The sequence below is a fragment of the Hippocampus zosterae genome, chromosome 17 (assembly GCF_025434085.1).
Source record: "Hippocampus zosterae strain Florida chromosome 17, ASM2543408v3, whole genome shotgun sequence".
NCBI classification, from domain to species: Eukaryota; Metazoa; Chordata; class Actinopteri; order Syngnathiformes; family Syngnathidae; genus Hippocampus; species Hippocampus zosterae.
Genome location: NC_067467.1, coordinates 15,365,127 through 15,389,163, shown reverse-complemented (window position 1 = coordinate 15,389,163; position 24,037 = coordinate 15,365,127). Strand labels below are relative to the sequence as shown.

Genomic DNA, 24,037 nt, shown 5'->3' with positions numbered 1-24,037 from the left:
TAACACAATATTGTCTTGACCAAATGTACCAACAAAGCTGAATTCTGCTATAATTTCATTGCAAACGTTTGTTTGTTTTTTTCATTGAAACAGTGTACAATTGAATCAGCACAAGAATAAACAGTGTAAATACACCGGACTTAGCGTAAATGCTAGAAGTGCCTGGCCCACTTTCATTAGGCTACCTGTACTAACTAATTTAAATTAACTGCAATCGAATAAAACAAATACTGCACTGAAATAAACATATGGTACCAAAACCAAGTTCCACAGACTGTGTTGTTAAAGATTTAGAAAAGTTTTCCAGAACCTTGCCTGCAGGACATGTCCACATTACTTTTACTGGAAGCTTATTAGCATGCTAACGATCGAGCTAGCTAGCTAGCTAGCTGTCTTATTGAATGATATTACCTTTGGTGGGCACTGTTAAACACGGTTATATTGAACAACTTCTATGTTACGGTAAGATAAATGAAAAGGAATTGCTTACCCGATGGTCATCCACGCGTGGTCGTGTTTGAGAGTAGGATTGTCTGGCTGCTTCACATGTTGGATTTTGTGTGACTGCTAATTGACGTGACTTATCAGGACGAGGGCGGGGAAAATGTGTGAGTCAGTCCGAAAAAGATGACATTTGAGGTCCTGCACAATGACATCACTGAAAGTGTGTTAAAAGTGTGTTAAGTACCGAAGTTGGCCACTAGTTTTCCAAATGAAAAGTGAGTCGAAAGTTAAACACACTTAAACACACAATTTCTGAAAATTGTGCTCTTTCAGGACATCACTTATTTTTGGTGTCGGAGTATCCTCGTGAGCTCTAGAGTAGTGTAGACTGCGTGGAAATATGAGGACGCGAAAAATGTCCTCATTTTTCCACAGGTCCTCATTGTGAAGGTGTGTTATCATAAAATTGTCCTGAGATGTCATGAATACAAACGCACACATGCACACACACGCACACACACACACACACACACACACACACACACACACACAAATCAGTTGGGTCAACAATAGTACCACTATCATTACCACATATCTCTAACCAGAGCCCCGAAAGTGACATGGGGAAAAAAATAACAACAAAAAGATTATCGTTTGGATGAGAAATTTTCTCATCCTAACATGAAACTTGCTCATCATAACAAGGTAACTGTCTCATCAAAACGAGAAAGTAGAATGTGTGCTTGGGAGACCCTATAACTAGATTTTGGTTTGCGTTGTTGCGGCTTTGTTTTGGTTGAAGAGTGTAAGTTTTCCTCTACTGGCGTTGTCTGTGGAGAGTTGATGTCTCTCAAAATTATTCACGCAAATTCATATATATGGAGTTGGTGTTGAAGTGGGAGGTCAACACCAACTCCATCCTGAAAAAGGCCCAAAAAAGGATGTAATTCCTGAGGCTACCACAGGAGGTGGTAAGACAGTTCTATACGGCAGTCATCGAATCAATCCTGCGTTCGGACAAAATCCGACTGCAATGGACAATTAGGACTGCGGAAAAAAGTAGAGAAAGTAAAGAGAAAGTAATGACCATGGAAGGGAAAGTGATATGTACTGTATCTGATTAAACGAAGCGGGTAACAAAGTGTGAAACATTCAGGAGACGCCTGGAGTCGGAAAGACTCAAATCTACGAAAAACAAGGAAGCGATTCTTACTCAGTCCGATTCTGGCATTTTCCATGCTCAGAGTGAACTGCTTGTGGCTCGAGTAAATGAACATTTCCTTGAATGGTTTGATTATTATCATGTTAAAAACTTTCTGCAAACTGGACCGCTAATAAGAGTCGGAGAGCAGTCAAATGTGTCAGTACACATCCTTGAGGAGAACCGGTGCTGAGTGTGATGGTGGAGGAGAATGTTACATTATTACTGGCATACAAAGACATTGTGGTATCTTCTTTATTATCTATTTCTATTTCTAACTTTTGGCCCGGCCCTCCACAATATTTTCTGCTTCTCATTTGCCCCCCCCCCCCTTCCCCATTCTACCACTGATCACTTTAACTTTGCTTGAGACGTTGCACATTGTCTCACAGCTGTCATTGGGTGGTACCGCACAACGGTACACTTACATATGTCCTTCCTACTTATTTGTCATATCCTTGTTTAAGATGACACTTGTGCAGCCTGTACTACTGGAGACAAATTCCTTTTGTGTTCTACATACGTGGCCAATAACGTATATATCTAGATCAGGAGTGGGAAAACTATGGGCCGCGGGCCAAATCAGTCCCGTTGGTCTTTTTAATCCGGCCCGCCGAAGGTTGGTACACAATTAAGGTTTGATGTCAATGACTGCATAAATTTAATTTGGACTTGTAATGACAGGCATTTCAATGCCAGGTGGCACAGTTACTTGAAGTTGCAGAGCATTTGGAGGAAGGGGGAGACGATACGGAAGCCCGCAGTAGTGCCAAGTCAAGCAAATCCCGTTCGATACGGAGTAATGTACTCTTAAAGTTTGAAAAGCGTGCCAAAAATGCAAAATACTGCTTTTTAAATAAAGAAATCCAATTAATATTATGTCGAATTTAGTTCACCATTTTGATCCGGCCCTCCATAATATTTTCTGGTTCTCATGTGGCCCCAATGCAAAAAATAATTGCCCACCCCTGATCTAGATCTAGATAAGAAAAATAAAAATAAAATAAAAAAAATCCTCGTCTCACCCCTCGGGTGGTGTCCGTCCCTCATTCAGCTCGGGTCCTCTACCAGAGGCCAGGAAGCTTGTTCTGCGCAGTATCCTTGCTGTTCCCAGAACTGCACATTTCTGGACTGAGATGTCCGATGTTGTTCCCGGGATCTGTTGCAACCAATCATCTAGTTTGGGGGTCACTGCCACGGGTGCTCCGACCACCACAGGCACGACTGTCACCTTTACCTTCCAGGCTCTCTCCAGCTCCTCTCTGAGCCCTTGGTATTTCTCGAGTTTCCTTCTTCCTGATGTTTCCATCACTTGGGACCGCTACATCCACAACAACGGCTTTCCTCTGCCCTTTACCTATGATCACGATATCTGGTTGGTTTACCATGACCATCTTGTCAGTCTGGATCTGGAAGTCCCACAGGATCTTCGCTCTGTCATTCTCCACCACCTTCGGAGGTGTTTCCCATTTTGATCTTGGGGTTTCCAGACCATACTCCGAACAGATGTTTCGGGAGACTATGCCAGCCACCTGGTTATGGCGTTCCATGTAGGCTTTCCCTGCCAGCATCTTACACGTTGCAACAATTCATCAGGCGCCGACAGGTATGGAAGCCTCAGTCACACGCTCCCTAGTATTATCCCTGTTTTTGTCATTTTCGTTTGTTTTTGGCGACCCTGAGCGGCTTACTTACACGAGGGAAAAGTTGCTGCGCTTTGGGGAGTCTACGCTCGGTCTTTTTTCACCAGCACACGAAAATCCACAAGGTTTTTCAGAGCTAATCGCGAGCAGAGCAGCTGCGCTGTACGGAGCATGGAAACGCCGCCGGAGGAGGGGGAAGCGAGCCGGCGTGCTCGTCAAGCTCCGGCAGCACGGATTTCGAACCCCGCTCCCATCGATCCATCTTGCTAATCTACGATCTCTGTCAAACAAGATGGATGAACTTCTTCTCCTCACAAAGACCAACAAAACCTTTGCACGTTCTGCTGCGCTCTGCTTCACTGAAACCTGGCTCAGTGACCGCCACCCGGATTCCGCGCTACATCTACCCGGTTTCCGCCTTCTCTGAGCCGACCGCGACACGGAGCTATCACGGAAATCGAAAGGTGGTGGGATTTGCTTCTATATTAACGAAGACTGGTGCACTGATGTCACGAAGCTGGACGCACACTACAGCCCGCACCTGGAGTCGCTGTCTTTAAACTGCAAGCCATTCTACTCGCCACGTGAGTTCACCTCCTTTTTACTAGTCGGTGTTTACATTGCGCCACAAGCTAACGCTAACACGGCGATACAAACGCTAGCCGAACAAGTAAACAAACTCGAACTAAAATACCCAGAGTCACCCCTGATCATTTTGGGCGATTTTAATAGAGCACATCTTAACCGTGAACTTCCCAGATATAAGCAGCACATCGACTGTTTCACCAGAGAAGGCAACATTCTAGACCACTGCTATACAACAATCAAAAATGCATACCGATCGGTCGCCCGTGCAGCATTGGGTCTTTCTGACCACAATTTAATCCACTTAATACCTACATACAGACAGAAACTCAAATGTGTTAAACCGGTTGTTAAGACTGTGAAAAAATGGACAGATGAAGCAAAGCCAGCTCTACAAGAATGCTTAGACTGCACTGATTGGGGCGTCTTTGAAACTTCAACGGGCACACTGGATGAATACACAGACACTGTTTCACATCATACATCAGTTTCTGTGAGGACATGTGTGTACCAACGAAGTCCTTCCTCTCCTTCAACAATAACAAGCCATGGTTTACTCCCAAACTCAGGCAACTCAGGAAAGAGAAAGAGGCCGCATTTAGAAGTGGAGATCAGGCACTGTACAAACGCGCCAGAAACCAATTGACAAAGGAAATTAACATCGCTAAGAGAAGCTATGCGGAGAGGCTGAAAAACCAGTTCTCTGCTAACGACTCTGCATCTGTATGGAATGACCTGAAAGCAATCACTAACTATAGAATGCCATCCCCCCAAACAGTGAAAAATAAGGATCTTGCTAATGAACTAAACATGTTTTCCTGCCGATTTGAAAAGGACACCCCCATTTCCCACACACACACACACCTCTACCAGAAACCAGTCCACCTACTCCCCCACCCTCTTTTTCTCCACTACAGATCCACGAACAATTACGTGAGACGGCTCTTCAAACAGCAAAAGATCAAAAAAGCTCAGGGGCCCGACAAAGTGTCCCCCTCCTGCCTGAAAGTCTGCGCTGACCAGCTGCCTCCGGTCTTCACACAAATCTTCAACAGATCCCTGGAGCTGTGAGGTCCCATCCTTCTTAAAACAGTCTACCATCATCCCAGTTGCCAAGAAATCAGCAACATCGGAACTGAACTGAACGTCGCCCTGACGTCTGTGGTCATGAAGTCCTTTGAACGCCTTGTGTTGAACCACCTAAAGAACGTCACTGGACCCCTGCTGGACCCTCTCCAGTTTGCCTACCGGGCAAACAGGTCTGTGGAAGACGCAGTCAACATAGGTCTGCACTACATCCTCGAGCACCTCGACAGCACAGGGACCTACGCAAGGATTCTGTTTGTGGATTTCAGCTCTGCGTTCAACACCATCATCCCGGAACTCCTCACCCCCAAACTTCTCCACCTCGGTGTGTCTCCTACGATCTGCCAGTGGATCCTCAGCTTCCTGACGGGACGGACACAACAGGTGAGACTGGGAGCAACAACATCATCAATACGCACCACCAGCACTGGAGCCCCACAGTGATGTCTCCTCTCTCCACTGCTCTTCTCTCTCTACACAACAGATCCAGCTGTCAAACTCATAAAGTTCGCAGACGACACCACGGTCATCGGTCTCATCAAAGACGGCGACGAGTCTGCGTACCGCCAACAAGTGGAGCAGCTGGAGCTCTGGTGCAGCCGACACAACCTCGGACTGAACACGCTCAAGACTGTAGAGATGATCGTGGACTTCAGGAAACATTCTTCTCCACAGTTGCCCCTCACACTATCCAACTGCCCTGTGTCAACCGTCGAGACCTTCAAGTTCCTGGGAATCACAGTCTCCCAGGACATGAAGTGGGAAGTCAACACCATCTCCATCCTGAAAAGGGCCCGGCAGCGGATGTACTTCCTGAGGCTGCTGAGGAAGCATGGCCTGCCACAGGAGGTGCTACGACAGTTCTACACGGCAGCCATCGAATCAATCCTGTGTTCTTCCATCACGGTTTGGTTTGGGGCCGCCACAAAAAAGGACAAAATCCAACTTCAACGGACAGTTAGGACGGCGGAGAAAATCGTTGGCACCGCCTTTCCCACTCTTGAGGACTTGCACACTGCAAGAATCAAGACAAGGGCACGGAAAATCCTCCTGGATCCCCCGCACCCTGCCCTTTTCCAGCCACTCCCCTCAGGCAGACGCTACAGATCCATGCGCACCAAATCCAGTATACACTTAAACAGCTTCTTCCCTCTAGCCATTAACTCCTTAAACAGTCACTGACGTAGTCACTCTTTTTGTACTACAAAATGGTACTACATAACTATTGGTTACTCTAAAATGGTTCAATGATTTTGTTGTTTACGATGATACTAGTGCAGCGTGTTATACCGGAGACAAATTCCTTGTGTGTTCTACATGCTTGGCCAATAAAGACGATTCTGATTCAGATTCTGATTCTGATTCTGATTCTGATGTGTTGGATCGTCTCAGGTGCCTCTTTGCACAACCTACACCTTGGGCCTTGTCTGGTGTGGTATATCTGGGCCTCAATGGCTCTGGTGGTCAGGGGCTGCTCCTGAGCAGCCAGGATAAGTGCCTCTGTGCTGTCCTTCAGGCCAGCCCTCGCTAGCCACTGATAAGACTTCTTGAGATCGGCCAATTCAGTTATGGTCCGGTGGCACATCCCGTGTAGGGGCTTGTCATCCCATGATGGTCCCTCTTCCAGCGCCTCATCTTGTGCTCCCCATTGTCTGAGACATTCTCTGAGTACGTCATCCGTTGGAGCCTTCTCCTTGATGTATTCATGGAGCTTGGATGTTTCATCCTGGACAGTGGCTCTCACACTTACTAGTCCCTGGCCTCCTTCCTTTCGGCTTGCGTACAGTCTCAGGGTGCTGGATTTGGGATGGAACCCTCCAATCATGATTAGGAGCCTTCGGGTCATAACGTCTGTGGTCTGAATCTCTTCCTATGGCTGCCTTATTATTTCTGCAGGGTATCTGATCAATGGTAGGCTTTTAGGACTTGCCTCACTCGCTGGAGGTATTTGGCCGTTGCCGCTTTCCTTGTTGCCAGTTCGAGGTTGCCATTGGCTTGTGGTATACGGAGGTACTTGTAGTTGTCCTCAATGTCTGCTATTGTTCCTTCAGGGACCCCTTCAGTGCGGACTACCTTTGCTCTCTTAGTCACCATCCGACTACATTTCTCAAGCCCGAATGAAATCCTGATGTCGCTGCTGTAGATCCTGGTTGTGTGGATTAGGGAGTCTATGTCCCTTTGGCTCTTAGCATACAGCTTTATGTCATCCATGTAGAGGAGGTGACTGATTGTAGTTCCATTTCTTGGTGATTACTTGGCTCAGGGGGTTCAGTCCTATGCAGAACAGCAGTGGGGAGAGTGCATCACCTTGGTATATGCCACATTTGATGGACACTTGGGTAAGTGGCTTGCCATTGGCTTCAAGTGTGGTTTTCCACATCCTCATCGAGTTTGCAACGAAGGCTCTTAGGGTCCTGTTCACCTTATACAACTCCAAGCATTCAGTGATCCATGTGTGTGGCATCGAGTCATAGGCTTTCTTGTAATCAATCCAGGCTGTGCACAGGTTGGTATGTCGGGACCTGCAGTCTTGTGCGACTGTTCTGTCAACCAGTAGCTGATGTTTGGCTCCTCTGGTATCTCTACCAATGCCCTTCTGTGCTTCGCTCATATATTGATCCATGTGTTCACTTATCTTAGCCGCAATTATGCCTGATTCCATGTTGTGGAGAGACAGGTTATTGGCCGATAGTTGGATGGGACTGCACCCTTCGAGGGATCCTTCATGATCAGGATCGTTTGCCCTTCGGTTAGCCATCCTGGGTGAGTCCCATCCCTCAGCAGCTGGTTCATTTGTGCTGCTAGGCGCTCATGGAGTGCTGTGAGTTTCTTTAGCCAGTAGGTGTGGATTATGTCCGGGCCTGGTGCTGTCCAGTTCTTTATGTCTGAGACTCTTTCCTGTATGTCTGCCACTGTTATGGTAACTGGGTTCTGTTCAGGGAGGTTATGCATTATTATGCATTTATGGATCATCAGACACGCCCATTTTTTACACAAATGGTGAAAGGACATCCCTCCTCTGGCCGTTAGGAGGCAGTGTTGTTGTTTGCACGAAATATGGACCAGTCATCTGCCGTTCTGTCATGTTTTGGTTTGTGACCAACAGGTGACACTGTGGGGCTTTTACATGCAGCTGCACACCTGTTGGTCGTTAGGTAATTAGTGGCTTTAAAAGGGCTCCCGGCCGACAACTCATGGTCGGGTCATTGTTGCTCTTTGCTGCTGTCATGTTTGTTTGTTGGTCAAGTTTAGGTCATGTTTTTGGTCATGTTTCAGTTATTGATCGTTTTGAGCTTCAGTCATGGGTTTTTGTTTGATACTTTGGCCTTTGTTTGTTTAGGATTTATTTTTCTGTGTTTTATCAATACACTTCTTCAAATACACCCTGCTTCTCTCTCCTGCCGGCTTTTTGGGGGTCCTCCACCACCTTGCTTCGTGACACGTTCTTTGTTAAAAATTTGATATTGAAGAACCGATATTGAGCTTTTATCTGATCTTTTCTGTTTATTCATTCAACACAATATGACCACAATTTGTTTCCCTCAATTGTATTTTGCCTTTGCACAACTTAAAAAAATACATGTTAATCACCAATAGATTTGGGGTCACATGTGAAAATCGTGGATATAATTTGGAGACAAATCTCTCCCCATTGACACTTGCAGTAGAAGAGGACTAAACACTCTTTCATCAAAAGAACGATGCAACAACGCAAACCGAAATGGTCAAAATGGTCTCCCATTTTCCTAAGAATGAAAAAGTATCTTATGGTCCTAATGAGAACCATATTTCAGGGTGTCGCCCTGCTCTTAATACTTACTAGCAGCAATGAAGCTCCAGCCTTAACACCACCCTAAGGACAACAAAGTCTTTAGAAACTGAATGGATAGATACGATATTCATATGCCATATGTAGGCCACACTTGATTCAGTTTTTCAATCGGCTTGTCATCTCTTAGCAAAAGTCACATGTGAGCATACAGCCAATCAGGAGTCTCAATGTTTACAGATCATATGCTTTACGTCCATATTTTTGCAAACTTATTTGTATATTCTCATTTCACATTTGTGTCATGGCCTTTTTGATTCATGTTAGACATTTGTGTCTATGCTGACAGATATGCATATTTTTGACCTAGATATAGATTGAAGTCTGCATGTATTCTTATTTGTGTTCCAATAATACCCCCCTATGTGTGTTTGTGATTTAAAAACATATTCGGATTTCCCTTCTCGATTGGATCCTATCCTACATCCAATATGGAAGAATCCTAAATAACACTATTTGAGGCAATTCCTCCCACTTCTTACTTGTAAGGTAAAAGAGTTGACATCAGCGCCTCTGTTTCGTGCAAAGTGTGTGTGTGTGTGTGTGTGAAAGGAGGGTTGGTGAAGGGAGGCTGGTGGTCAGGGGAGACACACCCATACACACACACTGTAGTAATCAATCATCTGTGCTGTCTCTCGCTCTCCCCCGCCTGAGCTGACAGGTCCTATTTGTTATACAGCATCCACAACGCTGCGCTGTGCTCGTCACTGGCCCAGGACCAGTGTGCACGCAACATACACACGCGCACACATGCGTGCGCGAACACACATGACCATCTACATGCACACATGCACATGTGCTCTAGAAACACTGTTGACTTGACTTGGTGTAATGTTTGTGTACATGAGATTCACAGTCGTGTTTTAATTAATAGGAACATTATTTTAAATCAGTATACAGCATTTATTTGCATCTACTGCTGAACTTATATTGTTCATTATTATATTTTTTTATTACCGGTATATTGTTATATTGTAATTATATATAATATTGGCTCTTGCATATGGTCACTCTCGATAATTGTTGATGGAATGTTTTTTTTAAAATGTTTTTTTTAAATAGAAACAAGCACTCATAATATATTGCATAGTTGATTCAGTATCTTATCAAGAGATGTTGATTTTAGTGTAACTACTAACACCGACAGAGATGAGTGTTTGAAAAAAAGACCGGACAAAATCTAATCTGGGAAAGCTTTAAGGAAAGAAAAGAAATAAAACAAGTAAAGAAATGGTGTGTGCGTGTGTCTGTGCGTGTGCGCGAGTGTGTGGGTGTGTAGTCTTGCCATCCTCAGCGGTTTTCTGCACATTATTCTTGGTCATTTGATTTGAGAGGCTCTCAGGGTGAACCTGCCGATGCAAGCACTTTTGCAAAGGAGTAGCACACACATGCACACACCTACACACAGATAATTTTCCCGAAGCGGAATTTCTGACTGTCTTGTGAGAGTGTGCACATATAGAGTATGCAGTGTGTCTATTCTTGCTCGCATACACTGTAATTACCAGCTTTACTTTCGTTTTTGGAGCTTTTTCGCTCATTATGGAGTCAACCTGAAAATTGTGCATTATGTCTTCAGTGTTTCTTTGACATTCCCTATGATTGTTCATTCAGTTCCACCCTTTTGCTCAGCTGCTTGAGGAAAAGATGTCTTCCAACAGAACAGTGCAATTCAGACTCAAATCTACGAAAAACAAGGAAGCGATTCTTACTCAGTCCGATTCTGGCATTTTCCATGCTCAGAGTGAACTGCTTGTGGCTCGAGTAAATGAACATTTCCTTGAATGGTTTGATTATTATCATGTTAAAAACTTTCTGCAAACTGGACCGCTAATAAGAGTCGGAGAGCAGTCAAATGTGTCAGTACACATCCTTGAGGAGAACCGGTGCTGAGTGTGATGGTGGAGGAGAATGTTACATTATTACTGGCATACAAAGACATTGTGGTATCTTCTTTATTATCTATTTCTATTTCTAACTTTTGGCCCGGCCCTCCACAATATTTTCTGCTTCTCATTTGCCCCCCCCCCCCTTCCCCATTCTACCACTGATCACTTTAACTTTGCTTGAGACGTTGCACATTGTCTCACAGCTGTCATTTTGTGGTACCGCACAACGGTACACTTACATATGTCCTTCCTACTTATTTGTCATATCCTTGTTTAAGATGACACTTGTGCAGCCTGTACTACTGGAGACAAATTCCTTTTGTGTTCTACATACGTGGCCAATAACGTATATATCTAGATCAGGAGTGGGAAAACTATGGGCCGCGGGCCAAATCAGTCCCGTTGGTCTTTTTAATCCGGCCCGCCGAAGGTTGGTACACAATTAAGGTTTGATGTCAATGACTGCATAAATTTAATTTGGACTTGTAATGACAGGCATTTCAATGCCAGGTGGCACAGTTACTTGAAGTTGCAGAGCATTTGGAGGAAGGGGGAGACGATACGGAAGCCCGCAGTAGTGCCAAGTCAAGCAAATCCCGTTCGATACGGAGTAATGTACTCTTAAAGTTTGAAAAGCGTGCCAAAAATGCAAAATACTGCTTTTTAAATAAAGAAATCCAATTAATATTATGTCGAATTTAGTTCACCATTTTGATCCGGCCCTCCATAATATTTTCTGGTTCTCATGTGGCCCCAATGCAAAAAATAATTGCCCACCCCTGATCTAGATCTAGATAAGAAAAATAAAAATAAAATAAAAAAAATCCTCGTCTCACCCCTCGGGTGGTGTCCGTCCCTCATTCAGCTCGGGTCCTCTACCAGAGGCCAGGAAGCTTGTTCTGCGCAGTATCCTTGCTGTTCCCAGAACTGCACATTTCTGGACTGAGATGTCCGATGTTGTTCCCGGGATCTGTTGCAACCAATCATCTAGTTTGGGGGTCACTGCCACGGGTGCTCCGACCACCACAGGCACGACTGTCACCTTTACCTTCCAGGCTCTCTCCAGCTCCTCTCTGAGCCCTTGGTATTTCTCGAGTTTCCTTCTTCCTGATGTTTCCATCACTTGGGACCGCTACATCCACAACAACGGCTTTCCTCTGCCCTTTACCTATGATCACGATATCTGGTTGGTTTACCATGACCATCTTGTCAGTCTGGATCTGGAAGTCCCACAGGATCTTCGCTCTGTCATTCTCCACCACCTTCGGAGGTGTTTCCCATTTTGATCTTGGGGTTTCCAGACCATACTCCGAACAGATGTTTCGGGAGACTATGCCAGCCACCTGGTTATGGCGTTCCATGTAGGCTTTCCCTGCCAGCATCTTACACGTTGCAACAATTCATCAGGCGCCGACAGGTATGGAAGCCTCAGTCACACGCTCCCTAGTATTATCCCTGTTTTTGTCATTTTCGTTTGTTTTTGGCGACCCTGAGCGGCTTACTTACACGAGGGAAAAGTTGCTGCGCTTTGGGGAGTCTACGCTCGGTCTTTTTTCACCAGCACACGAAAATCCACAAGGTTTTTCAGAGCTAATCGCGAGCAGAGCAGCTGCGCTGTACGGAGCATGGAAACGCCGCCGGAGGAGGGGGAAGCGAGCCGGCGTGCTCGTCAAGCTCCGGCAGCACGGATTTCGAACCCCGCTCCCATCGATCCATCTTGCTAATCTACGATCTCTGTCAAACAAGATGGATGAACTTCTTCTCCTCACAAAGACCAACAAAACCTTTGCACGTTCTGCTGCGCTCTGCTTCACTGAAACCTGGCTCAGTGACCGCCACCCGGATTCCGCGCTACATCTACCCGGTTTCCGCCTTCTCTGAGCCGACCGCGACACGGAGCTATCACGGAAATCGAAAGGTGGTGGGATTTGCTTCTATATTAACGAAGACTGGTGCACTGATGTCACGAAGCTGGACGCACACTACAGCCCGCACCTGGAGTCGCTGTCTTTAAACTGCAAGCCATTCTACTCGCCACGTGAGTTCACCTCCTTTTTACTAGTCGGTGTTTACATTGCGCCACAAGCTAACGCTAACACGGCGATACAAACGCTAGCCGAACAAGTAAACAAACTCGAACTAAAATACCCAGAGTCACCCCTGATCATTTTGGGCGATTTTAATAGAGCACATCTTAACCGTGAACTTCCCAGATATAAGCAGCACATCGACTGTTTCACCAGAGAAGGCAACATTCTAGACCACTGCTATACAACAATCAAAAATGCATACCGATCGGTCGCCCGTGCAGCATTGGGTCTTTCTGACCACAATTTAATCCACTTAATACCTACATACAGACAGAAACTCAAATGTGTTAAACCGGTTGTTAAGACTGTGAAAAAATGGACAGATGAAGCAAAGCCAGCTCTACAAGAATGCTTAGACTGCACTGATTGGGGCGTCTTTGAAACTTCAACGGGCACACTGGATGAATACACAGACACTGTTTCACATCATACATCAGTTTCTGTGAGGACATGTGTGTACCAACGAAGTCCTTCCTCTCCTTCAACAATAACAAGCCATGGTTTACTCCCAAACTCAGGCAACTCAGGAAAGAGAAAGAGGCCGCATTTAGAAGTGGAGATCAGGCACTGTACAAACGCGCCAGAAACCAATTGACAAAGGAAATTAACATCGCTAAGAGAAGCTATGCGGAGAGGCTGAAAAACCAGTTCTCTGCTAACGACTCTGCATCTGTATGGAATGACCTGAAAGCAATCACTAACTATAGAATGCCATCCCCCCAAACAGTGAAAAATAAGGATCTTGCTAATGAACTAAACATGTTTTCCTGCCGATTTGAAAAGGACACCCCCATTTCCCACACACACACACACCTCTACCAGAAACCAGTCCACCTACTCCCCCACCCTCTTTTTCTCCACTACAGATCCACGAACAATTACGTGAGACGGCTCTTCAAACAGCAAAAGATCAAAAAAGCTCAGGGGCCCGACAAAGTGTCCCCCTCCTGCCTGAAAGTCTGCGCTGACCAGCTGCCTCCGGTCTTCACACAAATCTTCAACAGATCCCTGGAGCTGTGAGGTCCCATCCTTCTTAAAACAGTCTACCATCATCCCAGTTGCCAAGAAATCAGCAACATCGGAACTGAACTGAACGTCGCCCTGACGTCTGTGGTCATGAAGTCCTTTGAACGCCTTGTGTTGAACCACCTAAAGAACGTCACTGGACCCCTGCTGGACCCTCTCCAGTTTGCCTACCGGGCAAACAGGTCTGTGGAAGACGCAGTCAACATAGGTCTGCACTACATCCTCGAGCACCTCGACAGCACAGGGACCTACGCAAGGATTCTGTTTGTGGATTTCAGCTCTGCGTTCAACACCATCATCCCGGAACTCCTCACCCCCAAACTTCTCCACCTCGGTGTGTCTCCTACGATCTGCCAGTGGATCCTCAGCTTCCTGACGGGACGGACACAACAGGTGAGACTGGGAGCAACAACATCATCAATACGCACCACCAGCACTGGAGCCCCACAGTGATGTCTCCTCTCTCCACTGCTCTTCTCTCTCTACACAACAGATCCAGCTGTCAAACTCATAAAGTTCGCAGACGACACCACGGTCATCGGTCTCATCAAAGACGGCGACGAGTCTGCGTACCGCCAACAAGTGGAGCAGCTGGAGCTCTGGTGCAGCCGACACAACCTCGGACTGAACACGCTCAAGACTGTAGAGATGATCGTGGACTTCAGGAAACATTCTTCTCCACAGTTGCCCCTCACACTATCCAACTGCCCTGTGTCAACCGTCGAGACCTTCAAGTTCCTGGGAATCACAGTCTCCCAGGACATGAAGTGGGAAGTCAACACCATCTCCATCCTGAAAAGGGCCCGGCAGCGGATGTACTTCCTGAGGCTGCTGAGGAAGCATGGCCTGCCACAGGAGGTGCTACGACAGTTCTACACGGCAGCCATCGAATCAATCCTGTGTTCTTCCATCACGGTTTGGTTTGGGGCCGCCACAAAAAAGGACAAAATCCAACTTCAACGGACAGTTAGGACGGCGGAGAAAATCGTTGGCACCGCCTTTCCCACTCTTGAGGACTTGCACACTGCAAGAATCAAGACAAGGGCACGGAAAATCCTCCTGGATCCCCCGCACCCTGCCCTTTTCCAGCCACTCCCCTCAGGCAGACGCTACAGATCCATGCGCACCAAATCCAGTATACACTTAAACAGCTTCTTCCCTCTAGCCATTAACTCCTTAAACAGTCACTGACGTAGTCACTCTTTTTGTACTACAAAATGGTACTACATAACTATTGGTTACTCTAAAATGGTTCAATGATTTTGTTGTTTACGATGATACTAGTGCAGCGTGTTATACCGGAGACAAATTCCTTGTGTGTTCTACATGCTTGGCCAATAAAGACGATTCTGATTCAGATTCTGATTCTGATTCTGATTCTGATGTGTTGGATCGTCTCAGGTGCCTCTTTGCACAACCTACACCTTGGGCCTTGTCTGGTGTGGTATATCTGGGCCTCAATGGCTCTGGTGGTCAGGGGCTGCTCCTGAGCAGCCAGGATAAGTGCCTCTGTGCTGTCCTTCAGGCCAGCCCTCGCTAGCCACTGATAAGACTTCTTGAGATCGGCCAATTCAGTTATGGTCCGGTGGCACATCCCGTGTAGGGGCTTGTCATCCCATGATGGTCCCTCTTCCAGCGCCTCATCTTGTGCTCCCCATTGTCTGAGACATTCTCTGAGTACGTCATCCGTTGGAGCCTTCTCCTTGATGTATTCATGGAGCTTGGATGTTTCATCCTGGACAGTGGCTCTCACACTTACTAGTCCCTGGCCTCCTTCCTTTCGGCTTGCGTACAGTCTCAGGGTGCTGGATTTGGGATGGAACCCTCCAATCATGATTAGGAGCCTTCGGGTCATAACGTCTGTGGTCTGAATCTCTTCCTATGGCTGCCTTATTATTTCTGCAGGGTATCTGATCAATGGCAGGCTTTTAGGACTTGCCTCACTCGCTGGAGGTATTTGGCCGTTGCCGCTTTCCTTGTTGCCAGTTCGAGGTTGCCATTGGCTTGTGGTATACGGAGGTACTTGTAGTTGTCCTCAATGTCTGCTATTGTTCCTTCAGGGACCCCTTCAGTGCGGACTACCTTTGCTCTCTTAGTCACCATCCGACTACATTTCTCAAGCCCGAATGAAATCCTGATGTCGCTGCTGTAGATCCTGGTTGTGTGGATTAGGGAGTCTATGTCCCTTTGGCTCTTAGCATACAGCTTTATGTCATCCATGTAGAGGAGGTGACTGATTGTAGTTCCATTTCTTGGTGATTACTTGGCTCAGGGGGTTCAGTCCTATGCAGAACAGCAGTGGGGAGAGTGCATCACCTTGGTATATGCCACATTTGATGGACACTTGGGTAAGTGGCTTGCCATTGGCTTCAAGTGTGGTTTTCCACATCCTCATCGAGTTTGCAACGAAGGCTCTTAGGGTCCTGTTCACCTTATACAACTCCAAGCATTCAGTGATCCATGTGTGTGGCATCGAGTCATAGGCTTTCTTGTAATCAATCCAGGCTGTGCACAGGTTGGTATGTCGGGACCTGCAGTCTTGTGCGACTGTTCTGTCAACCAGTAGCTGATGTTTGGCTCCTCTGGTATCTCTACCAATGCCCTTCTGTGCTTCGCTCATATATTGATCCATGTGTTCACTTATCTTAGCCGCAATTATGCCTGATTCCATGTTGTGGAGAGACAGGTTATTGGCCGATAGTTGGATGGGACTGCACCCTTCGAGGGATCCTTCATGATCAGGATCGTTTGCCCTTCGGTTAGCCATCCTGGGTGAGTCCCATCCCTCAGCAGCTGGTTCATTTGTGCTGCTAGGCGCTCATGGAGTGCTGTGAGTTTCTTTAGCCAGTAGGTGTGGATTATGTCCGGGCCTGGTGCTGTCCAGTTCTTTATGTCTGAGACTCTTTCCTGTATGTCTGCCACTGTTATGGTAACTGGGTTCTGTTCAGGGAGGTTATGCATTATTATGCATTTATGGATCATCAGACACGCCCATTTTTTACACAAATGGTGAAAGGACATCCCTCCTCTGGCCGTTAGGAGGCAGTGTTGTTGTTTGCACGAAATATGGACCAGTCATCTGCCGTTCTGTCATGTTTTGGTTTGTGACCAACAGGTGACACTGTGGGGCTTTTACATGCAGCTGCACACCTGTTGGTCGTTAGGTAATTAGTGGCTTTAAAAGGGCTCCCGGCCGACAACTCATGGTCGGGTCATTGTTGCTCTTTGCTGCTGTCATGTTTGTTTGTTGGTCAAGTTTAGGTCATGTTTTTGGTCATGTTTCAGTTATTGATCGTTTTGAGCTTCAGTCATGGGTTTTTGTTTGATACTTTGGCCTTTGTTTGTTTAGGATTTATTTTTCTGTGTTTTATCAATACACTTCTTCAAATACACCCTGCTTCTCTCTCCTGCCGGCTTTTTGGGGGTCCTCCACCACCTTGCTTCGTGACACGTTCTTTGTTAAAAATTTGATATTGAAGAACCGATATTGAGCTTTTATCTGATCTTTTCTGTTTATTCATTCAACACAATATGACCACAATTTGTTTCCCTCAATTGTATTTTGCCTTTGCACAACTTAAAAAAATACATGTTAATCACCAATAGATTTGGGGTCACATGTGAAAATCGTGGATATAATTTGGAGACAAATCTCTCCCCATTGACACTTGCAGTAGAAGAGGACTAAACACTCTTTCATCAAAAGAACGATGCAACAACGCAAACCGAAATGGTCAAAATGGTCTCCCATTTTCCTAAGAATGAAAAAGTATCTTATGGTCCTAATGAGAACCATATTTCAGGGTGTCGCCCTGCTCTTAATACTTACTAGCAGCAATGAAGCTCCAGCCTTAACACCACCCTAAGGACAACAAAGTCTTTAGAAACTGAATGGATAGATACGATATTCATATGCCATATGTAGGCCACACTTGATTCAGTTTTTCAATCGGCTTGTCATCTCTTAGCAAAAGTCACATGTGAGCATACAGCCAATCAGGAGTCTCAATGTTTACAGATCATATGCTTTACGTCCATATTTTTGCAAACTTATTTGTATATTCTCATTTCACATTTGTGTCATGGCCTTTTTGATTCATGTTAGACATTTGTGTCTATGCTGACAGATATGCATATTTTTGACCTAGATATAGATTGAAGTCTGCATGTATTCTTATTTGTGTTCCAATAATACCCCCCTATGTGTGTTTGTGATTTAAAAACATATTCGGATTTCCCTTCTCGATTGGATCCTATCCTACATCCAATATGGAAGAATCCTAAATAACACTATTTGAGGCAATTCCTCCCACTTCTTACTTGTAAGGTAAAAGAGTTGACATCAGCGCCTCTGTTTCGTGCAAAGTGTGTGTGTGTGTGTGTGTGTGTGTGTGAAAGGAGGGTTGGTGAAGGGAGGCTGGTGGTCAGGGGAGACACACCCATACACACACACTGTAGTAATCAATCATCTGTGCTGTCTCTCGCTCTCCCCCGCCTGAGCTGACAGGTCCTATTTGTTATACAGCATCCACAACGCTGCGCTGTGCTCGTCACTGGCCCAGGACCAGTGTGCACGCAACATACACACGCGCACACATGCGTGCGCGAACACACATGACCATCTACATGCACACATGCACATGTGCTCTAGAAACACTGTTGACTTGACTTGGTGTAATGTTTGTGTACATGAGATTCACAGTCGTGTTTTAATTAATAGGAACATTATTTTAAATCAGTATACAGCATTTATTTGCATCTACTGCTGAACTTATATTGTTCATTATTATATTTTTTTATTACCGGTATATTGTTATATTGTAATTATATATAATATTGGCTCTTGCATATGGTCACTCTCGATAATTGTTGATGGAATGTTTTTTTAAAATGTTTTTTTTAAATAGAAACAAGCACTCATAATATATTGCATAGTTGATTCAGTATCTTATCAAGAGATGTTGATTTTAGTGTAACTACTAACACCGACAGAGATGAGTGTTTGAAAAAAAGACCGGACAAAATCTAATCTGGGAAAGCTTTAAGGAAAGAAAAGAAATAAAACAAGTAAAGAAATGGTGTGTGCGTGTGTCTGTGCGTGTGCGCGAGTGTGTGGGTGTGTAGTCTTGCCATCCTCAGCGGTTTTCTGCACATTATTCTTGGTCATTTGATTTGAGAGGCTCTCAGGGTGAACCTGCCGATGCAAGCACTTTTGCAAAGGAGTAGCACACACATGCACACACCTACACACAGATAATTTTCCCGAAGCGGAATTTCTGACTGTCTTGTGAGAGTGTGCACATATAGAGTATGCAGTGTGTCTATTCTTGCTCGCATACACTGTAATTACCAGCTTTACTTTCGTTTTTGGAGCTTTTTCGCTCATTATGGAGTCAACCTGAAAATTGTGCATTATGTCTTCAGTGTTTCTTTGACATTCCCTATGATTGTTCATTCAGTTCCACCCTTTTGCTCAGCTGCTTGAGGAAAAGATGTCTTCCAACAGAACAGTGCAATTTAAAGTATAGCAGTACTTGAGAGCAGATAATCAGATTAGGGACATGTATTGTATACAAACAGAATCATTAATGAAAGAGTTGTGGGATCAAACGGGAATGCATGTTTCACCGCATGTGTGACGCCACACAATAAATTGAAGCCCACTCGTTCACCTCGTATGCTTGAAATAGATCTTTTTTGACAGTTCAATAAAGAATGAGGAAGAAAGAAAGAAAATGTCGCCGATTCTGTGTGGCATTCTGTGTAAGATGGCATTCCGTCTTTAGTTCTGAATGGTTGAATGCAGATCACCTTTTTTTCCAGATTCTCTCAGGCCTAATGCAAAATATTGTGTTCATGGTATTTATGCAAATGTAAGTGAGCTGGTGTTGTTGATTTTTATTCAAATGATACTGTGCGGTTATACGGTACTACATTTGCATTAAAGCAGTTGAATTGTGTTATTTATTTCCTGAGAGAGTGTGTGATCAATTTCTGGACTGTTATGTAAATGCTTATTGAGCCAGTTCAGATTCCATTAGCTGCGGTGATGTCTTGTCTTCATACAGTGTCTAAGTGAGGTGTTTCAGCTGGTTTTAATCAGTGAGGAAAATCATTTGAAATTGACCTCTCTCTTTATCTTTGGCAGGAAAAAATATGAATAAGACAATGTATATATTTAATATTTTCTGTCGGGGAAAACATATGTAAGATGCAGATAAATGCTGTTGCTAAACTGAAATGCCCATAAGAGAAAAAAAAAGAATTGAATTGAGAACTGCTTTAAAGTGCAACATGAAAACATCACAGCAAACCATAGCAAGTTCACACAATGCTGCTACAACCTGATTGGATCCTGGTGTAGAGCTTCAAGTGATCACCATTGAAGAGTCTAGTCTCAAATGTTTGGGTCCGTGTTGCACCCATTTAGGTGTTTCGGCGCACGGAATTGCCTCACCCCCAATTCAACTGACAATTTGATTAACCAAAGTAGTCTGTGCATGCAGAGAGTATTCACTCTGTGTTTTGTTTGCACTGAGCATGTGTGCTTTGCACACAGCAGAGTATGAGTATGAAGTGCAGACACGAAGTCGACAAGCGGAGAGAGACGGAGAAAAGAGGTCTCCCGTAAGCTAAGACGAGGAAATATGATGAAACGTATGTTGCGCTTGGCTTCACTGTGACGGTTGAAGACGAGGAAAGACCGGCGTACACACCGGTGTACGGTGAAAGACAGCATGAAAATGAAGCAGTTGAAGCTTGTTTAGTCTCACAGCAGCAGTATTTCGCAAGAGCCCGAGAGTCAAACGAAAATGCCACAGCGGCGAGTTATGCAGTAGCAACGCTGATCGCAAACCATTCCAAACTTTCAACAAAGGTGAATTTATCAAAGACTGCATGATGACGATGGTGAAGAAAATTTGTCCTGAGAAGCAGCAAGAGTTTGCCAAAGTCTACCTGGCACGTAACACTGTGGCACGCAGGATTGAAGAGCTCTCAGCGGACATCAAAAGACAATTGGGAGACAGAGGAAAAGAATTAGATTTTTTTTTCGCTGGCTTGCGACGAAAGCATAGACGCCTCGGACACTGCTCAGTTACTTGTTTTTCTGAGGGGAGTGGACAATGAAATGAACGTGACTGAAGAACTACTGGACCTCCAGAGCCTGAAAACCCAAACAAGAGAAACTGACATATTCTCTTCTGTTTGCACTGCCCTGGATGACATGAAACCCCCGTGGAATAAAATTTCTGGGATTATTACTGATGGTGCACCATCCATTACCGGCGATCGAAGTGGATTAGCAACACTAATAAGTAACAAAGTAAGTGAAGAAGGGGGTAAAGCTGTAAAACTTCATTGCATCATTCATCAGCAAGTTCTGTGTGCCAAACATTTCCGATACGAACATGGTATGAAACCGGTGATGAAAACTATTCACTATATCCGCTCCAGAGCCGTCAATTTCAACAGTTTCTAAGTGAGATTCTCGCAGAATATGAAGATGTTGTCTATTACACTGACTTGCACTGGCTCAGTCGGGGTTCTGCACTGTCACACTTCTACTCTCTTAGGGAGCAAATTAGTGAGTTTTTGGACAATGCTGCGGTCTCCAACTCCTCCGCGGGCCTCCAGCTCATTGCGGACGGCTTCGCCGCGGGGTACAGGACCTTTGGCCTCTCCGTCAACACCAAAAAGACAAAGACCCTCCACCTGAACCATCATCCACCCCAAATCACCATATACGACGAACCCATCGAGCAGGTCTCGGCGTTCCCTTACCTGGGTAGCATTATCCAGCAGGATGCCGGCCTCACGGAGGACCTCACTCACCTTATCCAGGCAGCCCACACAGCCTTTGGATGCCTCTGTCGTCGGGTCTTCAGGAATCACGCCATTTCCACCAACACGAAGATCATGGTCTATAAGTCTGTCGTCCTCCCGACCCTTCTCTATGGCGCCGAATGTTGGACCCTCTATCGGAGCAGCATCAAGAGGCTCGAGAGGTTCCACCAAGGACGACTCCGATATCTCCTCAACGTTTCCTGGGAGGAGAGATTGACTAATAATGAGATCCTCACCCGGGCTGGCCTCACGAGTATCGAGGCCATGATGACCTTGGCCCAACTGCGGTGGGCCGGCCACGTGCAGCGGATGACCGACAACCGTCTCCCGAAGCAGCTCCTCTACGCGGAGTTGCTGGAGGGCACCCGTCCCCGCGGAGCCCCGAAAAGACGATTCAAAGACCAGCTAAAGGGTCATCTTCAGCGGTGCCGGATTCCCCCGGCACAGTGGGCTGACCTTGCCGCGGATCGGGTGGCCTGGCGTGGGGCTGTGCGGGGCGAGGTCCGGGTCTTCGAGACTCGACGCGTCGCTGCGGAGGAGGACCGGCGAGCGCGGAGGAAGGAGAGGGGCCTGCAACCTCCCGGCCCCCCAACCCACTTCTGTCATTCCTGCGGGCGGGGTTTTCGGGGAAGACTGGGCCTCCACAGTCATCGGAGACACAAGCACCAGGAACCGTCGCCCTGTCCTGGGGGCCGCATTCCTCGATAACGAGGGCCTTTCCGACGACGACTCCTTTGAACATAAAACTGTGATCATGACTGTTTTTCTTTTCCTTTTTACAATGTTTACTTACCTTCACTTTTGTCAATTAATTATTGTATTGTATGATTTATATGTTCAATAACAAACAAACAGACAAATGTGCTAAACATGGGTCCAAACATGTGAGATTAGACTGGAACAAACAATTTGGGCTGGAACAAAAATGAAATGATGTATTGATTTTACGCAACCTTAACAAAATAGGCCCCACAGTGTTTAAAGTCATACTGTAGCATAGTGTCAGACTTAGATTTTACAAAGACTGTGAATTTTGTGGGGTCACTATCTAAGACTACAACTAGATTCTTTAGGCATTTGCCATTTTCCCCCCACAATGTAAGGTTTTTGCATTATGACAAAGTTGCATTTTCACTGGTGTTTCCCCTTTCTCTATGCCGCTCTCATAATTGTTTGCAAAGTTTCCAGTTTTGTTCGACCTCATCCACTGGTCGTTGGTTGTGTTACATCCCCACAAAGGCTGAAAGACTTGTAATAACATTAAATATTGATTCGGGTTCCCACTCTCCCACTTGCTTTTTATTTATGGACCTTTTCAGGACGTTTGAGGGCTAACTTAGCCATTTTTAAGGATTTTTTCTCCATTCAGCAGGGTATTCACGGTGGATTTAATGCCCGCTCAGCAATATGCGGGCTGAACAGAAAGCCACATATCACTGAGCTGGTGTTCAAATCATTGCTACCAAAGGAAGAGCACATTTTTTCTTTAGGGGCAATCAGCTAACCTTTTATTTGACAGACTCTAGGTCAAATTTCAAATTTCCTACCTGTATGAGACATTGAAACCCCCCCCCCCTGGTGGATGAACGTCAGGAGAGCGGGCGGTCGGGGAAAGGAATGGCTGACAGCGGGGGTACGGGTGCGATGCAGACCGACCAACCCACTGGCGGGCCAGTGACATCCCCGCCGCCGTTCCACCGCACCGTGACAGCCGCCGTTTTTCCCACTCTGGATTCTGGGGGACAGGGCGTGGGGTGTGCCGGCGCCGCTGCCGACAGCCTCCGGGATCCCCTTCGCTCTCGCTGTTCGAGATTGTGCGCTGGCCGCTCTCCGGTAATTATCCTTCCGCAGGTTCACCTACGGAAACCTTGTTAGGAGTTTTACTTCCTCTCGATAGACAAGTTTGATCGTTTTGTCGGCGCGCCACTGGCGCCGCTGCCAGCCCCGGCGGTGCCCATCCGAGGACCTCACTAAATCATCCAATCGGTAGTAGCGACGGGCGGTGTGTACAAAGCATGGCGTCGTTCTATTGTTGTTACCCGAAATCACCCGAAGTGATCATGTGATCATCATCGGACCTGACGGAGACGGCGGAAAAAGCAGATCGGGAACCAGGAATGCATGTCGCCCGACAGCGGGGTTTGAGGGGAAGGGTGCCAAGCGCATTTACCGACAAAACTATTACAGTAATTGGAAGGATTGGGAAATGACATCCACAAATGAAATGAACATCACAATGTTAATGTTTTTAAGGATTTTTATTCATTTTAGAAGCTTTCCCTGAAATTTAAGGACAATTAAGAACATCATTTTTATGGATTTTTATGAACTTTAAGGACCCGTACGAACCCTGTTATTATCATAAGGAAACTGGTGGTTAAAATAAAGGGGTTTAAGAA

General features: G+C 45.8%; 1 protein-coding gene and 1 long non-coding RNA gene across 11 annotated transcripts in view; one reads left to right on the top strand and one right to left on the bottom strand.

The window, feature by feature from the left end:
* LOC127590309 (uncharacterized) overlaps positions 1-23,994 on the bottom strand; it is a 59,812-nt gene extending 35,818 nt beyond the window's left edge. The window contains exon 1 of the long non-coding RNA XR_007959593.1: positions 23,944-23,994. This is a non-coding gene — a long non-coding RNA (uncharacterized LOC127590309). The remainder of the gene's footprint in view (positions 1-23,943) is intronic.
* Positions 1-24,037, top strand: part of rbfox1 (RNA binding fox-1 homolog 1) — a 256,048-nt gene that overhangs the window by 61,304 nt on the left and 170,707 nt on the right. The gene's annotated exons all lie outside the window — the stretch shown is intronic.